Genomic DNA, 22,955 nt, shown 5'->3' with positions numbered 1-22,955 from the left:
TTTTATTTTATTTTTATTTTCTTTATTTATTTATTTATTTATATGATATTATTCTTTTTAATTCCCTTTTTTGTTTTTTCAATTACGTTCTGGGCGCGGGGCCCACCTGTCTGTGGCCCATTGGGGGTTCGGGCCCAGGGGCAGTGGCTCAGGGGCGCGGGGCCACACCTGGCAGTGGCCCAGGGGCCACAGGCGGGCGCGCGGGCGCGAGCGCACGAGCGTGGGCGTGGGCGACGGGCGCCCGTAGCCTGCCCGGGGCAGGGCGGGGCCGTGGCCATGGCGGGGGGGTTGCCGCAGCGGGGCACGAGGGCCACGGCGGGCGGAGGCGGGGCGAGCGGCGAGCGCCGTGCGGGGCGGAGGAAGTGGCCGCGGGGCAAAGTGGCAGAGGCGACGGCGGTCGCGGGCAAGCACGGGATGGAGGGCGGGTGCGGCCCGGCGGAGCGTGGGGCGGTGCAGGGGGCGAGGTGAGCGCAGGCGTAGGGTCTCGGCGAGGTGCGGGCGCGGCGGTGAGCGCGGCCGAGCGCGCGCGGGGCGCGGCGACCGCGGCGTGTGCGCGCTGGACAGGGGGTGCGGGGCAGGCGACGGGACTGCAGAGGCGGGGCGGAGTGCAGTGGCCGGACGCGGCCACGGCGGGCGCGTGCGGGCACGCACTGGTGGGGCGTGGGGAAGAGGAGAAGGAGGGGGGTCCTCACGGGGGGGCCGCGGGGTCTGAGGCAGCGGGGCTCGGGGTGGAAGGCGGGGACGACGTGCGTAGTGGGGGCAGGCCGGTGAGGAGGTCCGGCGAGCGGCGGGGTCCGGCGTGGTCCAGGCGGCGTCGGTGGTGGAGGGGCGAGGGGATCAGCCTCCTCCCGATCCAGATCCAGCGGGGAGGAGAGGAGAGGAGTGGGGAACGTGGGGGGGATAACGGGGTGTCGGTGGAGTGGATAAGGGGAGTGGGGGGCGTGGGGTGGGCCGGCCCATTCGGGCGGCTAGGGGCCCGCGTGGATGGCCAGCTGGGCCAAAGGGCCCAGCGGGGGGGGTTCCCTTTTTATTTTATTTTGTATTTGCTTGTTTTCTGTTTTTATTTCTTTTGTTTATTTTCCTTTTCTGTTTTATTTAATTTTAGAGCACTTAGGAATTTTATAAATTTGTGTTTTCTTTACTATAATTATTTTTGTAATATTCGGCACCGCCCGAGCATTTTTGTTTCCACTTCTGAAAACTTTAATTGTTTGACTTATTTTGAATTTAAATTTTGAAACGTTTTTGAATCATTGCGAGGTTAGCAACAGTAACCAAAGTGACGTGGCATGATTAGCGTGGGATTACTGTAGCATGATTATCCGGGCGTTACAAATCTCCTCCACTACAAGAAATCTCGTCCCGAGATTTAAGCGGTGGAGTAAGGGGAAAATTGCTGGTAGCGAAAACCTAACGAGTCTTGTCGGTCTTGGCTGCCCCTTTCGAAGAGGTTGATCCCTTTCATTGATGTTTTCATTACTCTGCTTCAAGTCACCATGATCAAGTCGTCATCCTTTCTTCGGGATTTTCATTGTACATATGAAGGACAAGGGGTAACTTCGGAAAAACGGACCTCAGAAAGGTTGACTATCTGGTTGATAACATCGGGGATGGTGGCGGAAAGTAACTCTTGAATGGAAACTTAAGACAATATCGAGAGCAAGGTAAGTAGGTACCATGAGAAGTTTCGAGCAGGTGAATCGTTCGTTGCCTGAAACAAAGTGTGAAAGGGGTTCAAGCAGCGAGAGTAAGTATTGCGTCTGATACCAGAATAGATCAGTAGGACAGTGGTTCGTGAATTACATACGAGGCCACGCGCGATGAATAAATTAGGGAACAGGGGGTGCACAGGAGAGTCAGGTTTTGATCCTGTGGAACTGTGTGTTATGGGCCCACCATGTGGTTAAAGTAGGAAGGGCGGTGACATCTTGCACGATCATGATAGCAAGGCATGTCAGAGGGTAGCCTGTCAGTTATATGTCAGCAACATCGTCGGTACCAAGGGCGAGGGACGAAGAGAACCATTTTCCTGCTCGTTGAAACGAGGCGGACCAATAGGCAAAGTTCTCGTCCATCGGTGGTTACCGGAATGTCACCAACAATAGTAACAGGGTCTTACTGACAGAGTTGTACACCGAGGTGTTTGCACAAGCAGGGAATTAATACTGCTTAGATCATAATGATCACCAGAAACGTTAAGCCAACCAATGGAAAGGAAAATATGATTATCAGATTAAACAGAACAATGGAAAGGAAAATGTGTTTAAACACATATTTCAGGGGGTATATCCTTCCCAAGGACAATGGTTAGAAGAGAACCATTTAGGTTAGGGAAGAGGAAGTTCATGACATTACCCAAAGAACGGTGTTTGAATAATTGATAACGAAAATTTAGCATTGTGCTTCAAATGTTTTTATTGAAGATCGGAGTAACACAGACATGCTTCGAGATAGCATTGACATGGTCATTAGGTAAGATCAGGCTATGGATACACAAAGGATCCATCAGGAACAACTTATAGAGTAAGTCTTACAATTTCCTCATGGAAGAATAGCTAACCTTGCTAAAAAGGGAAAACTTATAACAATAGGTCCTCCGGCCAGGTGGGTTAGGCATGACATCACCTTATCGGGTCATAAATAGACCAATGTTATAACTCTTGGAAATATGTTCCAACCATCATATTTGACCGAGATTCAGATCTGATTGGTGTCAGGATAACTCAGACTCAGGATGCCTGAGAAGAAAGGTGCAACACAAATTGTCGAAACGACATCGAAGATTCTCGGGAGATGAACTATGGAAGCGAGTTCCGAACAAGGGTTCATCATTAAATCAAGGAGAGGTGAGGAGGTGACTGATTGACTCAGCGACAATCCATTGAGATTTCCAAAAGATGGATTTCCACAACTATGTGAACAAGGAGATAACATTAGCTAGATCGAATGACTTAATGATGTATGCTCGAGGAAAACATACACAATTAAACATTGGTTGAAAGGTGCACCCGAATATGGGCTTAGGTAGCATGATCAAGGTTAGAATGGTGATTCGATAACCAATACACAAGGAATGAACTATCGTTCATTAACTTACAAGCAATAGGGTTGCTGGAAGTTTTGAATTTTACACATCACAGTTCATTTGTGGGTACTTCGGTTAAAATCAACATGGGGACCAAGAACTGAATGTAGACGGCAAGATGTATTACTATATCAAGAATTCTAAAGAGGTGGTGAAGTTCTCACGACATTCTTGATATAAAATTTGGTAATACTCCAAAGTAAAGAGGAACAAATGCTGGATAGCAAGGATCTCAAGGTATAACACAAAACACGAACAAGTTTGTGTTGGAGGGAAGGCAGTAAAGTGGCCGATGATAACACAAATCATCGAGGGAAAGGATGGTCTTTCTCATCATGAATTCAATTGATATTCTGGAAGGACTCAGAATGCTCATGATGATCATGACACATTTGTCGAGAGATTCCATGAAGATGCAATCGCTCGGCGATGACATCAAGTCAAAGGAATGATGAAGCGAAAGGTTATTGGAACCCTCGGTACGACACAAACTCGGAATCAAGCTTGTTGTTCAAGGCGAAATGATATGACGAGGAAAGTCGGCGTAAGCGTAGCTCATCGTCGAAAATCATGCTTCGGAAAGAAGGACCAGATAGCACAGTTAAAAAGTTGCATGATAATGATATAGCCGATTGGGCTAGGAATGACTTGAAGGGTTATTAAATCATAAGCAACGAAAATTACTTAGAGTTATTGAATCGGAGTGCGGAATCGATTCACTTAACGGTGTTCTCGAGTGACTAATAACTTAGAACCCGAGGGAAATTGGAATTGGCGAGAATAATAGTTGACGAAGAACTCATAAGAAGTTATGTAGTTCCGTGGTATTCTTGAGATACCAGAGTGTAATGCTCGACGGTAGATCAAAGTAGAGGTTGGACTGGGGTATTGCTCTGCCGAAGACAAGTGCTCAACTTGTACGAGAAATTGTATTTAAAGGAGAACATGGTCGGAACCACGATTGCAAAAGGCCAGATCACAGATATAAGATGAACTTATACCAAGGGAATAATTAATTTAAGAGAAGCTTTTAATGACAAGATCTACATCGTGTCCATGGGCATGAACACAAAGTTCAAGGTCGACTCCCACTTCTCCAATGCATAACCTTTCATTCACTTCTCGCATTCGATGAAATTGTATGGTAGAAAATTATCTGGTAAAATACCAGAAGGGTATGGCTTGTGAAAACCTTCGGGTTCATACGGTTTTTAGGGAAGGTATAGGTTCAATCCATCGGGGCATCTTAGAAACATATACCTCAAACTTCAGGAGTAAATAACACAAGCTCGAAAGGAGAGCATTGTTGACAAAGCATAGGATACAATTTACCAAAGGCATTATGTATCCGAGAAAAGACTCACAAAGTTATTGAATATGAAGGACGTCGTCGGATAAAATCCAACAAGGTTCTGATGGTCCATAAGGGATCTGGTGTGAGCATCGGTACTCAACCAGAAGAAAAAGCATGTAAGGAGATCAGATGATAGAAACAACTGACTACTTCAGAGCTCATTTGCAAAAGAATTATGAATTCCAAGACAAGGGCTCAGAAGCAATGCTCTGATTAGGGATGGATAAGCTGAATAGCCTTAGGGGTACAAACGACGACGATTTGATTGGTCGAGATCCAGCTCATGTTAAAAATGATGTCTGAGCCGGAAGGATGAATTCTAGGATCTGATTGAGGATTGCGAGCATTCGCAACATATTGAATCAATGGACTCAAAAAGATAATGACAAAGGGTGCCAATAAGATTTCGAGACTTATGGGATTAATCATAATGCTAATAAGCAAGAATTTCAAGAGCAATAGGCTCCTGAGGATTTTCGGAAGATCGAATGGTATTCTGAACACTTTTGTGAAATACTTGAATCAACTAGGGATGAGCGGATACTCGGTAAGTGCGAGAATTATCCGTAGGGGTATTCAGGTGACAAAGAACAGCAAGGCAGTAAGCTCAAAGGATTCTCGGAACAACAGAGGGAATTTCGGGGTATCTTGTAATAACAAGATCAACTGGGAAACATTGTATGAATGGCGAGTATACGTGGTTATCTATAGGAGTTTATCGATGAAAGGGAATTGCAAAAGCGATGAACACAAGTTCTCGGGTTAACAGCGGAGAGCATCTTCAGGGTCTTCACGTGCAGCAGACGATCATCAGTAATAAGGGGCTCTCCGGGTGAAAGTGATAACGAGATCCTAATGTTAGATTTAGCAAAATATACTTAACCCGAATAGAAGACATATCAGAGTCCCAGAGTATAGACAAGGAGTAAAAGATCCTAATACTACCCAATGGCGACGTGGGCCCGTAAGCACCACAGCCATGTTAGTAAAAGTTTTTCAATGACTAGACTCGACTTCGGCCAAGGAGTATGGAAGGGGGATTCCTACAGGCAGTCGGCTCTGATACCAACTTGTGACGCCCCCGATTTGACCGTACACTAATCATGCACGCAAACTTGTACGATCAAGATCAGGGACTCACGGGAAGATATCACAACACAATCTAAAACATAAAAAAGTCATACAAGCATCATAATACAAGCCAGGGGCCTCGAGGGCTCGAATACAAGTGCTCGATCATAGACGAGTCAGCGGAAGCAACAATATCTGAGTACAGACATAAGTTAAACAAGTTTGCCTTAAGAAGGCTAGCACAAAAGTAACAACGATCGAAAAGGCAAGGCCTCCTGCCTGGGACCTCCTAACTACTCCTCGAAGCCGAACTCCATGTAGAATCATCCTCGGGATCTCTAGCTCCTGGACTCCAGCATCTGGTTGCGACAACCAGGTAGAATGGAAAGGGGGAAAAGAGGGAGAAAAGCAACCGTGAGTACTCATCCAAAGTACTCGCAAGCAAGGAGCTACACTACATATGCATGGGTATATGTGTAAAGGGCCATATCGGTGGACTGAACTGCAGAATGCCAGAATAAGAGGGGGATAGCTAATCCTGTCGAAGACTACGCTTCTGGCCACCTCCATCTTGCAGCATGTAGGAGAGAGTAGATGGTAAGTTCACCAAGTAGCATCGTATAGCATAATCCTACCCGGCGATCCCCTCCTCGTCGCCCTGTTAGAGAGCGATCACCGGGTTGTATCTGGCACTTGGAAGGGTGTGTTTTATTAAGTATCCAGTTCTAGTTGTCATAAGGTCAAGGTACAACTCCGGGTCGTCCTTTTACCGAGGGACACGGCTATTCGAATAGATAAACTTCCCTGCAGGGGTGCACCACATAACCCAACACGCTCGATCCCATTTGGCCGGACACACTTTCTGGGTCATGCCCGGCCTCGGAAGATCAACACGTCGCAGCCCCACCTAGGCTCAACAGAGAGGTCAGCACGCCGGTCTAAATCCTATGCGCGCAGGGGTCTGGGCCCATCGCCCATTGCACACCTGCACGTTGCGTACGCGGCCGGAAGCAGACCTAGCCCTAGCAGGCGTTCCAGTCCAATCCGGCGCGCGCCGCTCCGTCGCTGACGTCAAGAAGAGCTTCGGCTGATACCACGACGTCGAGTGCCCATAACTGTTCCCGCGTAGCTGGTTAGTGCGTATAGACCAAATGGCCAGACTCAGATCAAATACCAAGATCTCGTTAAGCGTGTTAAGTATCCGCGAACGGCCGACCAGGGCCAGGCCCACCTCTCTCCTAGGTGGTCTCAACCTGCCCTGTCGCTCCGCCACAAAGTAACAGTCGGGGGCCGTCAGGAACCCAGGCCCACCTCTACCGGGATGGAGCCACCTGTCCTTTCAGCCCCCTCATCAGAATCACTTGCGGGTACTCAACGAGCCGACCCGACTTTAGTCACCACATGTGTCATGTATATAAGTATATAAGTATATACCCGTGATCACCTCCCGAAGTGATCACGGCCCAGTAGTATAGCATGGCAGACGGACAAGAGTGTAGGGCCACTGATGGAACACTAGCATCCTATACTAAGCAGTAGGATAGCAGGTAAGGGTAACAACTGTAGCAACAATGACAGGCTATGCATCAGGATAGGATTAACGGAAAAGCAGTAACATGCTACACTACTCTAATGCAAGCAGTATAGAGAAGAATAGGCGATATCTGGTGATCAAGGGGGGGCTTGCCTGGTTGCTCTGGCAAGAAGGAGGTCGTCAACAGCGTAGTCGGTCGGGGCACCAGCAGCGACGTCGGTCTCGGTGTCTAGCGAGAGAAGAGGGGGGAAGAAACAATAAATATAATGCAAACATATGCATGACGATGCATGACATGACAATGAGCGTTGCTAGGTGTGCCCTAATCGCGGTGGTAGGTGATACCGACGAAGGGGAAGCATCCGGGAAAGTATTTCCGGTGTTTCGCGTTTTCGGACAGACGAACCGGAGGGGGAAAGTTGCTTGTTTGGTATGCTAGGGATGTGTGGTGGACGAACGGGCTGCATATCCGGGTTCGTCTCGTCGTTCTGAGCAACTTTCATGTACAAAGTATTTTCACCTGAGCAACGGTTTATTTTATATTGATTTTAAAAGAATTTATTGATTTCTGGAATTTATTTAATTATTTAATATATACATTATCCGAAACAGTGTTGCGATGACATCAGCATGACATCATGCTGACGTCAGCAGTCATCTGACACGTGGGTCCGACATGTCATAGACTGATTAGGGTAATTAGGGTTAACTAATTAATTAACTATTAATTAAACTAATTAATTAAATTAGATTAATTTAAACATGGTTAATTAACTAATTAATTAATTAATTTTATTTTATTTTCTTTATTTATTTCTTTATATATTATTATTCTTTTTAATTCCTTTTTTTAATTACGTTCTGGGCGCGGGGCCCACCTGTCTATGGCCCATAGCGGGTTCGGGCCCAGGGGCAGTGGCTCAGGGGCGCGGGGCCCCACCTGCCAGTGGCCCAGGGGCCACAGGCGGGCGCGGGCGCACAAGCGTGGGCGTGGGCGACGGGCGCCCGTAGCCTGCCCAGGGCAGGGCGGGGCCGTGGCCATGGCGGGGGTTGCCACAGCGGGGCACGAGGGCCACGGCGGGCGGAGGCGGGGCGAGCGGCGAGCGGCGTGCGGGCGGAGGAAGTGGCCGCGGGGCAAAGTGGCAGAGGCGACGGCGGTCGCGGGCGAGCACGGGATGGGGGCGGGTGCGCGGCGGAGCGTGGGGCGGTGCAGGGGGCGAGGTGAGCGCAGGCGTGGGGTCTCGGCGAGGTGCGGGCGCGCGGTGAGCGCGGCGAGCGCGCGCGGGGCGCGGCGACCGCGCGTGTGCGCGCGGGACAGGGGGTGCGGCGCAGGCGACGGGACTGCAGAGGCGGGGCGGAGTGCAGTGGCCGGACGCGGCCACGGCGGGCGCGTGCGGGCACGCACTGGCGGGGCGTGGGGAAGAGGAGAAGGAGGGGGTCCTCACGGGGGGCGCGGGGTTTGGGGCAGCGGGGCTCGGGGTGGAAGGCGGGGACGACGTGCGTAGTGGGGGCAGGCCGGTGAGGGAGGTCCGGCGAGCGGCGGGGTCCGGCGTGGTCCAGGCGGCGTCGGTGGTGGAGGGGCGAGGGGATCGGCCTCCTCCCGATCCAGATCCAGCGGGGAGGAGAGGAGAGGAGTGGGGAACGTGGGGAGGGACGACGGGGTGTCGGTTGAGTGGATAAGGGGAGTGGGGGGCGCGGGGTGGGCCGGCCCATTCAGGCGGCTGGGGGCCCGCGTGGATGGCCAGCTGGGCCAAAGGGCCCAGCGGGGGGTTCCCTTTTTATTTTATTTTTGTATTTGCTTGTTTTCTGTTTTTATTTCTTTTGTTTATTTTCCTTTTCTGTTTTATTTAATTTTAGAGCACTTAAGAATTTTATAAATTTGTGTTTTCTTTACTATAATTATTTTTGTAATATTCGGCACCGCCCTAGCATTTTTGTTTCCACTTCTGAAAACTTTAATGTTTTGACTTATTTTGAATTTAAATTTTGAAACGTTTTCGAATCATTGCGAGGTTAGCAACAGTAACCAAAGTGACGTGGCATGATTAGCGTGGGATTACTGTAGCATGATTATCCGGGCGTTATAGCGGCGGCGTTAGGGTTTGGGTGGCTGTGAGGATCTGAGGAGGGGCTGCGGCGGCTACATGAGAGGGTAGTAGCGGCGGCTTAGGGTTTGGGGAGGAGCGGCGATGGCTACACGAGAGGGGACCGGCAGCGGCTTAGGGTTTGGGAGGGGCGGCGGCGGCTGCAGGAGAGAGGAGCAGCGGCGGCCTAGGGTTAGGAAGGCGCGGCGACGGCTATAGGGAGGTGCCGCGGATGCGCAGGGCGGAAGCGGTGGGGATCGAGGTGAAAATTGTTACCATGTAGAAAGAAAGTTAGGGTTTGTGCCTCTCGCCGGCACCGGCGCAGTCCGCCTTGTCTCCGGTGACCCTAGGGCCATGGAGGCACGATGGATCCTGGCAAGGGCCGATGGGAGGCTCCGTTTTTAGTCATTTTTTTAATCTTGTTAGGGTTTTTGTCCTACTCAGGAAGGCGAGATGGCGGCGGCTCCCTGAAGATGGAGTAAAGGTCTCCCCGCCTAGCCCCCGTTCCAGCGGTGCGTCTAGCACCGTTGGTGGGCGTGTGGAGGTGTGCCTCTGGCAGATCTATCTTTGGTGGATTTGCTCAGATCTCGTCGTTATTCGTCTACGTTCGTGTGTCTTCGGTTTGGATCCTTTCGATCTACGTTATTTTTCATCGGCGGCGGTTGCTGTTCTGGGGTGCTGGTCCTATGGGGCCTTAGCACGACGACTTCCCGACTGTCTACTACAACAAGTTGTGCCCGGCTCCGGCGATGGAGGGGCGATGACAGCTGCGAGCATTCGGCTCGCTTCGGTGCTTGTAGTCGCCGGATATAATTTTTATTTCTGGTGTTCGTTGTACTGCCATGATTGAAGATGAATAGATAGGAAGTTTTTCCGAAAAAATACAAATCTTTTTAAAGATTTCAATACATACGGAGTAAAATGAGCGAATCTATACTCTAAACTATGTCCATATACATTCGTATGCAGTCCATACTGAAATCTCTAAAAAGATTCATATTTAGAAACGGTGGGAGTAGTAACAAAATACCAAAAACCTATGGATACGTAGCAAAGCATTCCAGTGGTGCCTACAGTAAGGGTGCCTTCTCCATGTGTGTTGTGCGAAGAAGAAGAAGAAGAAGAAGAAGAAGAAGAAGAAGAAGAAGAAGAAGAAGAAGGGCTAGTGATTCGTATTGTACGTAGTACCGGTCCATGCTGCACGTTCCAGCCGCTGATCGAGCCAAAAGCTGAAGCTAGCAGCAGTAGGTGAGACGAGAAGGAGACACACGTCATACCTACTAGCAACGTCCGCCGAAACCTGATGTTTTTTTTTCGTTTTGTTCAATGTTTCTTTTTTCCTTCTCTGTCCATATTTTCTTTTCTTGCACAGGTATAATTTTTTCATAAATACCTGAACATTAAAAAAATAAATGAACACTTTTAATAAAGACATGAACATTTCATTCCTAAAATGGTGACCACCTTAAAATAGTTTTTTTAAGTATGAACCCTTTAATAGTAAAATGGGCATTTTTTAAAGATGTGAACACTTTTTTAAACATAGATGAGAATTTTCAAAAGATTAACACTTGTGAAAATTATGCGTTATTAAAACTTGATGGACATATTTGTAGTTACATGAATATTTTTTTAAAGTGGGTGAAAACTTTGTAATTATAAGAATATTCTTTGTGAGCAACTTTTGTAAAAACATCCAAAAATAGCCTTAAAAACATTTCATAAATAAATTAGAGAAATATTATTTCTAGATTTAAATAAGAAAAGTGCAACAATATTTCATGGGCCACACTAAGTCGGCTCTTTAAAATTTTATTGGGCGGTAACGTACTAGAGCTCACTACGGGGCGAAGCATCGCGTCAGGAGGGCGCCAAACGGGCCGGCCGAGCCACGCGGGAGGCCACAGCCTCGTTTCCATGTTTTTTCAATGCTTTTTGAATTCCTTTATTTACTTTGACTTTCGTTTACACTTCAAAATGTTAAGCAAGTGTTTGAAAATTATTCTAAGTAAAAATATTACAAAAACATTTGAATTTTATTTAACCAAGCATTTGAAAATATTGAATATGTATAGAGAAAATGTTTCACATGTGTAAGAAAAAGGTATACCAAAAATATACAATGTGTGTGTGGAAAAAGTTGATCGTGTATTTAAAAATTGTTAATCAAGCATTTGAAAAAAAATTAAACAAGTATTTCAAAAATGCCAATCAAGCATTTGAATTTTTTCAAATGTGTATATAAAATTGTTGACCATGCATTAAAAGAAATTAATCTTGAATTGTTAATCAAGCATTCTAAATTTTTAAAAGTGTGCATAGGAAAAATGTTGACCATCTATTCAACAAATGCTAATCCTGTATTTGAAAAATGTTAAGAAAGCATTTAAAATGGTTAATACTGTGTATAGGAAAAATGTTGACCGTGTATCAAAATATATTAATGTTGTATTTGAAAAATGTTAATCAAGCATTTAAAAATATTTTAAAAATATGTACTGAAAAATGATAACTATGTGTTAAAAAAAATTTGTATTGGAAAATGTTAAACGTGCATTAGAAAAATATTCTTGACATATATGAAAAAACATAGAATGGAAACCAAAGAAACAAAGAAAAAATGAAAACCCGATAAGACAGTGAAAGAAACAAAGAAAACTGAAAAGAAAAAACTAAAAAATCAGAGAAGAAAAAAATGAAAGAAAACCGAATAAAACAGGTGAAAAAGAAAGAAACCCCACTATTCAAGTCGCTCGCGCCCATGTAGTATAACACGAACTCGATGATGACATATTGGCAAGCAACCTGTTACTATAGCGGTCGATGCGAGAGAAGCTACCGTGTCGCTATAAACGAGACATAGCTCGGCTTGCTACGACCGCTACATAGCAGCACATCTTCTTTAAGGTCGAATCCCACTCAACGCTTATGGCGCCTGTTACAGACTTATTGATAACTAGCGCCTACGTCCGATTCCCCCCGCTAGCGTAACTAGCCGGCCCAAAACGTGTATCTCCCAGCACAGGCTTTGGAACCTTCTAGATGGTCTCCTCCGTGTTTTTTTGGCCTCGTTTCTCAAGGTTTTGTTTTTCACAATTCTGTTTGGTTTATGTCAGTTTTTTTTTCTCCTTACATGTCTTACTGTTGTTGTTTTTTTCATTTTAATTTTTATGAACTTTAATTCAATCTTGTGAAGTTCTTTTGAAAATCCTAATAATTTTTTGAACATTTTTCAAATCCACGAACATCTTTTTGAACTCCTGAACTTTTTTAAAGTCAGTAAAATTTTCAAACTCGATCATGATTTGTTTTTTGAATTTTGTGAACTTTTTTGAAATCCCAATTTTTTTCGAAATTCATGAAATTTATCCAAATCCGCAATATTTCTTCAAATATATGACATTTTTCGAACGGTTGAATTTTGTTCAAATCATAAAATATCCAAAAATGATATATTGTTTCTTCCAAAAATTAAAGGTCGACCAGTCAACTATGAAACTGAGTGAACGAGCAAGGTGTTGCTGGGCCGGCCCACGCTATCAGACACGTGACCGCTATTTCGTGGCTAGCGCAGAAGGCACCAAATAAAAGGCCTCTTAATAAGGCTCCTCAAACACCTAAACATCAAGGACCTAGGCCGCTATTGGCAAGACCCATTAAGTCTGTGCCTTCTTATTTTAATTTTTCAAAAAAATGTATTTATTTTATCAAAATGCCGGTTTAAAAAAAACGCGGGGGGGGGGGGGAGGTTATTGAGGGAAATGAAAAACTTTTCTCATGGTACATACAAAACATAGTGTAGATTTGAAAAAAATCTCGTATGCAAAAAAATTTAATGTTGCAAAACAAGTTTGTACTACTTATTGACGAAGTTTATTTTTAAAAAACCATATTCCATGATTTTTTCCAAAAGTTTTGAAAATGGTAAAAACCAAAAACAAAGATCAAGAAAAAGGAAACAAAAGGGCAGGACTTTCTGGAAAATAATAAACATAAAAAGACTAAAAATATGAAAATTCTGGAATGGGTCGGGCCAAGGATGCAACATGCGTGGGCATTATGTCGATGCCTATTTGGCGCTCGTCCAGTTACAATCATTGGAACTCACACAAAAAAGAGTTAACAATCATTGTGGATTGTTCTAAAACAAAACCGATAATAAATGACTGCATGTCCTTGAGTGGAAGTCATGTATTGATGTGTGTTGCAATTTGGTACCAAGATATCAAGCTGAAAAGGGACCACCACCATACTTTTGGCTTCATTTCCAAATCAAAACTTTAGGAGTTGAAGCTAATTACCTTTCTTACAAGATTTTGTAGAATCCGTGGGGTTGCACTTGATGTGAACCATCTAGAGAGGAGGTTGATGAAGCTGCCTGCAGATACGGGCATATAAATTATGTAAAGGGGAAGAAAGAAAGAAAAGAAAATCTCACTTACAGGGAAACAGAGAAGCCAACAACACACTGGATTGTTGAATGCATTCTGAATGATAGTTGTACACTTTTGGCCCTTAACTACTGGTTAAAACTACACTCTTTTGACAAATGTAAAAATCACAATTCACGACGGAGATACCCATACAGGCTCAACACAGAGAAAATCTAGTAGAGCAGCAGTGGCAGCAAGTGGAGACATGCATATCCTGGCAACACATAAATCTCCGTCCTCAGCTTCAGCTTTCGTCACCTCCGTCCTCTTCATCGTCGTCCCTTTTCTCATCTTCATTTGCGTCTTCTGTGTCGTCTTCATGTTCCTCCTCAGATTAACCCCGCCAAGCGAAACTGAACACAGGAACATATTTTCAACTAGCTCTAGCATAAAAACGAAGAACCCAAAGATGGAAGCAACAAGAGCAGGGTACTTATATTGGATAGAGCAATCGAACTAGATATTATACCTGCCGAGTTGCCTCCACATCTGTCTCCATTTTGTAGGGCTCTCTTGTGTAAAATAGGTGCCATCTCTTTTCAGTGCCTTCGCCATTTGCATAAGCCTCGACATGCGGGATATGGCTGAACTTGTCCCACTCCGCACCAGATTTTCCCACGGCCATGGAGGCGAGTGCCTCTGGGCTGCAGTCCAGAAGCAAATGACTAGGCTTTACAGTTGGCAGGTACAACGGAAGGTGTTTCTCGTTGTAGCGAACTGTCAGCGCGAGTCTCCGGAGTGCAGTCATCTCCTGCAGCGACTCAAGCTTTGGGCAGCAGTTGATCGCAAGCTTTTGCACTTTGGGAAAATTGGAGATCCTAGCCAGCTCTGGTAAGTCATACAGGTCGAGCTCAAGTACGGAGGCGAAGTTCTCTAGAGAGTGGAGGCACTGAATGTGTTAGAGTAGTCATTATGGTATACGACTTCTAGTCTAAGTCAGTTTTGTACCCCTACCCCAAGTCGGTTTGTACCCTCTTATATACTCTTGTATGCCGCGCCAAATTATCAATAAGCAACAGTTTTATTCAGCTTTCATGGTATCAGATACCGGTCCCAGGGTTTAGGGTATGGCTCCGCCAACGCCACCGCCGCCGCCGCCGCCCGGCTACTTCGAGCGCCGGGCCGCACTCATCGCCAAGTCTGCCAACGCCGCGGCCGCTTCTCTCTCGGCCCTCACCATAGCTCCACAAAACTACCCTGCACCCATCCTCGCCGCACCAATATCTCTTGCTGACACAATCTCCGACGTCAGCCCCTACATCCCCATAGTTCTTGATCTCGCCGCCCACAACTACTACCATTGGAGACATCTCTTCGATCTCCACCTCGGCCGCTGCAACCTGCGCTCGCATGTCGCCGCCAACTGTCTTCCCCGCCCCGACGATCCGCAATGGTTGAAAGATGATCTCGCGATCGTCCAGTGGTTTTACACCCGCATCACCACCGAGATCTTCAACATGCTCGATCACGACGGCGCCACCGCTGCCAACATCTGGCACTCCCTCCGTCAGCTCTTCCAAAGCAACACCGACGCTCGGAAAAATGCTCTCCACACCGAGCTTCGCAATATGGTGCAATGAGACGCCCCGGTGAACCTGTTCTGCCAGCGCGTTAAGACCATTGGTGATGAGCTCCGCGAACTCGGCGATACAGTTAGCGACTCACAGCTAATCAATATCGTCGTCGTCGGCCTCAGCGAAGACTTTGACAAGCAAGCCTCGTTCATACCGATGATACGGCCCCCTCCTACCTTCGCTGAAGTTCGTTCCTTGCTACAACTCGCGGCGGAAACACAAGCTCGCAAGGACTCTCGCCCCAAGGTCTTTCATGCTGCGGCTCGTCCTCCTCTGTCGTCTACACCAGCGCCGCCTTCCAGGCCGGCTCCTGTCGCCGGGCCGTCCGCATCGTCATCTGTTCAACCGCCCCCAGACTGGCGTCCTAGTCCGAACTACCGCGGCAAAAACCCTATCTACAGGCCGCCGTCGACTCGTTCGGTTCCGCCTACGACATCACCAGCACCGAGTCCTGCACCACCCACCAGTGCTCCATCTGCGGTTGCATGGCGGCCTCCTCATGATCCTTGGACGGGGCTTGTTCAAGCATGGCCCATGCCCTGGTCCGCTCCGTCCACCCTCGGTGCTCCGCCGGCATACTCAGGTGCCTGGCAACCCGGCCTTCGGCCGCCTACTGGTGCTCCCGGGGTTCTCAACCCCCGACAGCCGGCCAATGCCTATCACGCCGCCCCGACGTATGCTCCTTATGGTCATTACACCAGCGACGGCGGCGCCTACTACACACCTCAGCCGGCCCTGCTCCCGACGCCACCCCCACCACAGCCGGCCAATGCCTACTACACTCCCCAGCCGGCCCTACTGCCTTCACCATCGTATCCGCCGGCACTGCTTCCGACGCCACCCTCACCTGCGACGCCGAGCTGGGATCAAGCTGCCTTTCTCCAGGCCATGAATAACTTTGCTGCGCCGGACTCACCAGTACCCACCTTACCCCCTCGTGCTATTCCTACAGCAGCCCCGATTAATGATCATCGCATGCGTACTAGGGCCAAATCAGGATTTCATCAACCCCAAGACCGCCTAAACCTTCATACCTCGGTATCTCTCACTTCTCTTCCAAAGAATTACAAAACTGCTCTACTTGATCCCAATTGGGCCGCTGCCATGCAAGAAGAATATAATGCTTTACTTCAAAACAACACCTGGCAACTTGTTCCTCGTCCTTCCAATACAAATATTGTTTCTGGCAAATGGATTTTTCGCCAAAAGTTCCACTCCGATGGGAGCCTCTCACGATATAAAGTCAGGTGGGTTTGTCGTGGCTTTTCTCAGCAACAAGGAATTGATTACAAAGAAACCTTCTCTCCTGTTGTTAAACCTAGCACCATTCGCACCGTTCTTAGTGTTGCTGTCTCCTCTTCATGGCCCATTCACCAACTTGATGTTAAAAATGCTTTCCTCCATGGTTCCCTTCAAGAAACTGTCTACTGCCAGCAACCTCTGGGTTTTGAAAATCCATCCTTTCCAACTCATGTATGTCTTCTTCAGAAATCTCTCTACGGTCTTAAACAGGCCCCACGAGCTTGGTTTCAACGCTTCTCCTCCTTCATTCAAACAATAGGCTTCACTCCATCTCTCTCCGACACCTCTCTTTTTGTGTATCATCAAACTTCTGACACTGCCTATTTACTTCTCTATGTAGATGATATCATTCTTACCGCCTCCTCTCAAAAGTTCTTAGATCATATTGTCTCTCTTCTTAGATCTGAATTTTCTATGACTGACCTACGACTCCTTCATCATTTCTTAGGCATTGCTGTTGTTCGCGATTCCTCCAGCCTTTTTCTTTCCCAACGCCAGTATATTCTTGATCTTCTTAATCGTGCTGGTATGCTTGACTGTCAATCATCTCGCACTCATGTCGATACTAGTTTTAAACTTTCGGCTACCGGTGAACTCTTTTCCGATCCTACTCTCTATCGTAGCCTAACAGGTGCTCTCCAATATCTCACCATTACTCGTCCTGAAATCTCTTTTGCTGTTCAACAAGCATGTCTCTATATGCATGATCCCCGGGTTCCTCACTATAATCATGTTAAACGCATTCTTCGGTATTTAAAAGAAACTCTCAATCATGGTCTCCACCTGAATAATTCTTCTCCAAACTCGCTTACCGCATACTCTGATGCAGACTGGGCTGGTTGTCCTGACACTCGAAGGTCCACTTCCGGTTTTTGTGTTTTTCTTGGTAACAATTTGATTTCTTGCTCTTCGAAAAGACAGGTTACAGTCTCACGTTCGTCGGCCGAGGCTGAGTATCGCGTTGTGGCACATGCCGTTGCAGATACAATCTGGATTCGGCAGTTACTCTCCGAGCTACACAGGCCTATTGAGCAGGCCACTATTGTCTACTGTGACAACATATCAGCAGTCTACATGACCAGCAATCCAGTTCAACACCGACGCACAAAGCATATTGAGATTGATATTCATTTTGTTCGTGAAAAGGTTGCTCTTGGTCAGGTTCGGGTGCTTCATGTTCCCTCTACGGCTCAGTTTGCTGACATTTTCACCAAGGCACTGCCTACTAAGCCGTTTCAAGATATCTGTTTCAGTCTCAACGTCGTCGAGCCTGCCGTTGATACTGCGGGGGGATGTTAGAGTAGTCATTATGGTATACGACTTCTAGTCCAAGTCAGTTTTGTACCCCTACCCCAAGTCGGTTTGTACCCTCTTATATACTCTTGTATGCCGCACCAAATCATCAATAAGCAACAGTTTTATTCAGCTTTCAGAATGGACCATCTGGTTAGCTTTTTCAAAGCCCTTGCATGGGACACAAGGCCGAGAGGAATACGCCTCAGTTTACAACCATGGATTATAAGCTCCTCCAAGACAGGCATAGCTTGCACTTCCTCCTCGCAATCCCACTCCTCCCATTCCACCATTTTCCTAAAGATCATCTTGTTCAGTCTCGGAAATGGAGCTAGCGCCTGAAATGCAGCATGGTGATGGTGACTATAGGGCTGCAAGAATTCAGGACCGACACGCTTGATTGCTGGAGCACGGTTGACCTCCAGGTACTCCAGATATGGGAGCTGACACAAGCCATCAGGGAGTTGGGTGCAACAAGCCAGGTCTTCAATTATTAGTATCCTCAAGCTATTGAGGGGAGTCGTTGCTGTCGACATCATCCATTTTGGGAGTTGACGCCCTTGGATGCGAATATCTTGCACATAAGGCGGAGGACAGAGCTCATCAAACACCTCCATAATTGTTCCTTGATCCTGCTCAGAAACTTCTTCCTTGGCTAATCCATCACCGCCCAGTCTGCTCTTACAGTATAAGGCCATGCAGGAAAGATAGACCTTTTCACTCAGCCTCGCCTTTGTGGCAAATGAGGCAGCAGATACATTCTCCAGACTTGCTAATCCAATTTCCCTAAGCTGGGAAAGAGGCTGGAGCTCTTCCAAACTACACCAATCACCATCCATGTGGGTGGAAACCCCAAAGAATCCTCAAATTTGTAAGAGCAGAGAACCCCCTAGGCATACTATTTACAGATGTGCCGTAAAGTTCAAGATATCTCAGTCCTCGTAACTTTACAATGGTATCTGGAAGTTTCACAAGATTCTGGCAACCAGCAACACTAATGTGCTGCAAGAACTTCATTTTGTGAATGTTCTCCGGCAAGCTCTTTATATCATTGCATTCTCTTAGTGCCAAATACCTCAAGTGTTTGAGCTGATACAAAGATTTGAAAAATGCAGCAAAATTTGCATACTCTATGTGTAGAGTCCGTAGACTTGAAAAAGGAATCAAGGAATCACCAGACTGAATCTTAAAATCTCCAACTAGTATTAATGATCTAAGTGATTTCTGTTCATGTAAACTCCTCCACTCAAATTCATCTGATTCCACTCCTCTGGTTTCTATGGACAACCTAAGAAACCTTTGCGAACTAAGTTTATTATTAACAGTTCCTCTGTGGTGAGCTACTAGTGCTTCATCTCTAGTCACATATTGAGCGAATGAACGAACAACATCATGCATGTTGCAAATATATTGACCCGGCCGGCATATGATGTATCTGGCTCTATAAGGTTCCTCAATATTAGCTCTTTATGGTACTCAATTCCTAGTTCTTCCAATCTATCAGAGTCTCCATGAACAAATCTTTCACCAATCCACATGCCGACGAATTGTATGTCATGTATAATTGTCTTCTTAGGCTTAAGGGAGAAGTGCAGAAAGCATTGTTTTAAAGAAGGGGACAAGTCCTCGTAGCTAATATATATTGCATAATTTAGTTCTTCTGGCATTCGAGATACTGACCATATAGCATCATTCAGAACTTTCTACCAATCACATCGCTGTTTATCCTTTTGGCATAGGAGTCCTCCCATCACTTTTATTGCAAGTGGTAACCCATCACATTTTCCTATAATTTTCAGTCCAATATCCTTTAGCATATCAATTGCAGGTTCACTTTTCTCTGTGGCGACTGGCGAGTACCTGCAAGCAGTTTAAGCATATAAAATTAATGAGAAGCATATTACATATTTCAGTGGCTAGTGAAGTTCTTTTATTTCCTGATATGCTAGCTCAGAGAGAATCAGTCCATGTACTACTTAAAGTGAATTATCTCTTTCCATGTTGATTAATAGGTCGAGGCAAATGTTCGTCAGGTTGTTTATTTTTCATTGAACTGGCACACAAAAGTACTACCTCCGTAACTTAATATAAGACGTTTTTTGACACTATTACAGTGTCAAAAACGTTTTATATTATAATACAGAGGGAGTAGAACATAATCTCCCTCCTTCTATGTCTCTATCTTATCATCATGAAGTGTAAAGGCATAGCACGCACAACCATGAGTAGATCTAACTAGCTACTTACTTTTTCTAACACAAATCAATGGATTGGTTACTCAAATAAACAAGCAACACAATCTGGAGTAATCAGGACCAGTGGTCGAAAGTGCACAAAATTAATACGATAAATCACTAGCAAGTAGGATATACTAAGACTTAACACCATGCAAGAGGAATTAATGCAGTAAGCATTCGAAGTACATTAATTCATGGCTAGTGTTCATCAATGGATGATTAAGTTATTATTAACTTCAATTAGAGGTTACTACTAGTAATTGCACAATTACCTGCTTCTTCAGCAAGGACCATGCATCTTCAGGCCCTAATTTGCCAACATGGTGGTAGGGACGCTTGGCTTTCATGCCTCGGGCAACAGTCTCATGTCTTGTGGTGACAAGGATTCGACTATTGGGTGCAGCATGGCTAAAGGGAGCCATGAGCAAGTTGTTCCATTCATTGGTTCCCCACATGTCATCCAACACAAGAAAAACCTTCTTGTCCCTGACGGCGTCAGCAAGAGCTGGCACAAGCAACACTTTATCCTGAGACCCACCCCTAGAACCAGGCAGGTTTCCATTGGCAGCTGTGATGGCCGTCCTCGACAACTCAACCTCATTGAACACCTGTGTGATGCTCAGCCATATCTTCTTGGCGAACTTGCCTTGGATGGCCTCGTCGTTGAAGACCTTCTTGCTGAGGGTAGTCTTACCAATACCACCGACACCAACGATGGCAACAATCATGATGCTATCACTATCATCAGCTACTTCCTCTGTGAGCACCTTCACAAGCGCTCTCGTGTCATCTTCAATCTTCTCCCCAACCACACCCGACCGCTCCAACAACGGATCCGTCTTGCGGTCAACAGCTTGAGAACGGGTCACCATCCGGTCCTGGTAGGTTTCTAGCTTAATGAAATTGAAACTACCACCCCTCTTGAAGATGTCATCCAATTTTTGGTTAAGTGTCTTGATGCGGCTGCCAATGTCGTGGGCATGGAGGGGGTTCCTCATGCAGAAGAGCAGAGGGCTTAGGCACCCCATATCCTTGGATGGACCTTGCTCCATGACTTTGAGCTTTCACAAGTCAAGGATGTCGGTAACATCATACATGGCATGCTTCAGTTCCTCCACCCACCCCTGCACGCTCTCATCAGTGATGTTCCTCCTATCGGCATCTGCAAGGAAGTTCTTGAGGTCCCTAAGCTTGATGCCCAGATTTTCTATCTCACCAGACACTCCAATCAGCATGGCCACCTCTTCTTTGGCCATCTCGATGACCATGTCAGACACGTAGGATGCCAAAGAATCCAGGACCACCGCCATACTGCTGCAATGAGCTCACTTTTGGTGCTACAAAAAATAAGCAAACAAATTACTCCTTTTATTATTACCACCAACAATCCCATGCTTCAAATAGAATGTCACCTAAAAAAATTAATTCACTTGAGACTACCGATTGAATTGGTATTGATCCAATATTCAACTACGAAACAAAATATTCTGGAATGTAGTCTAACTCTATTACAGTTGAGATGATATTGAGGCTGTACTTACCCATGCCCAATCAAACACCGCAAATATAAAACCTGATTCTAAGCAAAAGTAAGGGTTTCCTTTCTGAGAAAAAGGAAAAACTTCTTCTACGAACAAAAGACAGCATCTTTATTCTGTAATAAGGTTACAATCACGTCGCAAGTAGCAGGTTAGGAAATCTGCTGCTTAGCAATTGCACAACAACTATATGCACAACATTACTAGAAGATAAAAATAGAGATAGAAAGCTCATGGATTGTCTTCATGTTATACAGGTATACAACTACGAACGTTAACTTAAGACTGACGATGAACCAAACAAATCTAGAGAAATAGTACACACACAACACGCATGCAGAGAGAGCAGCGAGATTACCTTCATTAAATTGGAGAGATTAGAAATGAATGGGTTGATCTTCCTCCGGTGATGCTCTAGTATTGAAATTTGTGGAAGCGCCAGAGGATGGAACTTTGTTTCCTCCGTCCATGCTCTACAGCTGTAGTACCACAGCCTGTGGAAGCGCAAGAGAACCGAACTTCGTTTCCTTCGTTCATGCTCTAGTACTGTCCTTGTGGAAGCGCCAGAGGACGAACTTCGTTTATAATATATAGACAAAAGGGAAATACTTTAGAAGTCGTTAGATGACACCCTTCGATCGCACTGAATGACTTAACCCTGACTACAAAGGTAGAGTGACTTGGGTGATGCTGCTAACAAGTTTAAAATGCTGAATGACTTGGCCCCGATTCTAACAAATAATTCATAGTGGTGATGCTGCTAGCTAGTAGTATATGATTGTTCAGGAATGGGTAATTATTTCTGGACTAGTTGGGTGGGCATGTATTATCTATCAGATTCATACGCATCTATTGATGTAATCAGTTATAGTTATTAAATCCTTGCTACTCATCAAACAAAAGGGAAAAGAGTAAAAAATGCTGGGTGACCCCTAGTGATGCCATGATGATTGTGGCCTGCCTCCGTAGAATACATCAGTCTACCAGCAAACAGTTCTTGCATAGAGTATGTAGGTATGTTCTGCGTAAACTTGCAAGTGGATGGCCAACTTGAAATATGCAACTCTTGGTAATGCAAGCTAAGAGACGCAGGATGTGACAAGCGGGGCTTCCCATGCCCAGTTAAGTTTCTTAATGCAATAACACCTTTTATTTTTTCCTCAAAAAATAAAATAAAGTTACAAGCAACTTTGGTGCGAACGCAGAAATATATATCATGTTAGTTTTACAAATGCATGCTGACAAGCTTTATCCCACCGTATTTTTCATATATACAAATTAATCATAGCATAAATGGCATATCTACATTACTTGCATCTTCGTGTTCTTGGCAGCAAACCTTTCCTCAAGTCTTCTATTATTAAGTAGAGCCACATGCTGCACAGAGGCACCAATACTTGGTATGAGTCAGCTAGACTGCTAGAGCGAGATCTGGAGGCTGCAATTGATT

At 45.9% G+C, this 22,955-nt stretch overlaps 1 pseudogene; it reads right to left on the bottom strand.

Moving 5' to 3' along the window:
* Nucleotides 1–17,810: 17,810 nt before the first annotated feature.
* LOC123124238 (putative disease resistance protein RGA4) lies at nt 17,811–21,298 on the bottom strand (annotated as a pseudogene).
* Nucleotides 21,299–22,955: the final 1,657 nt, after the last annotated feature.

This window comes from Triticum aestivum, chromosome 5D (assembly GCF_018294505.1).
Source record: "Triticum aestivum cultivar Chinese Spring chromosome 5D, IWGSC CS RefSeq v2.1, whole genome shotgun sequence".
Classification (NCBI taxonomy): Eukaryota; Viridiplantae; Streptophyta; class Magnoliopsida; order Poales; family Poaceae; genus Triticum; species Triticum aestivum.
Note: the sequence above shows the minus strand (reverse complement) of the source record. Positions and strands in the feature narration are given on the sequence as shown.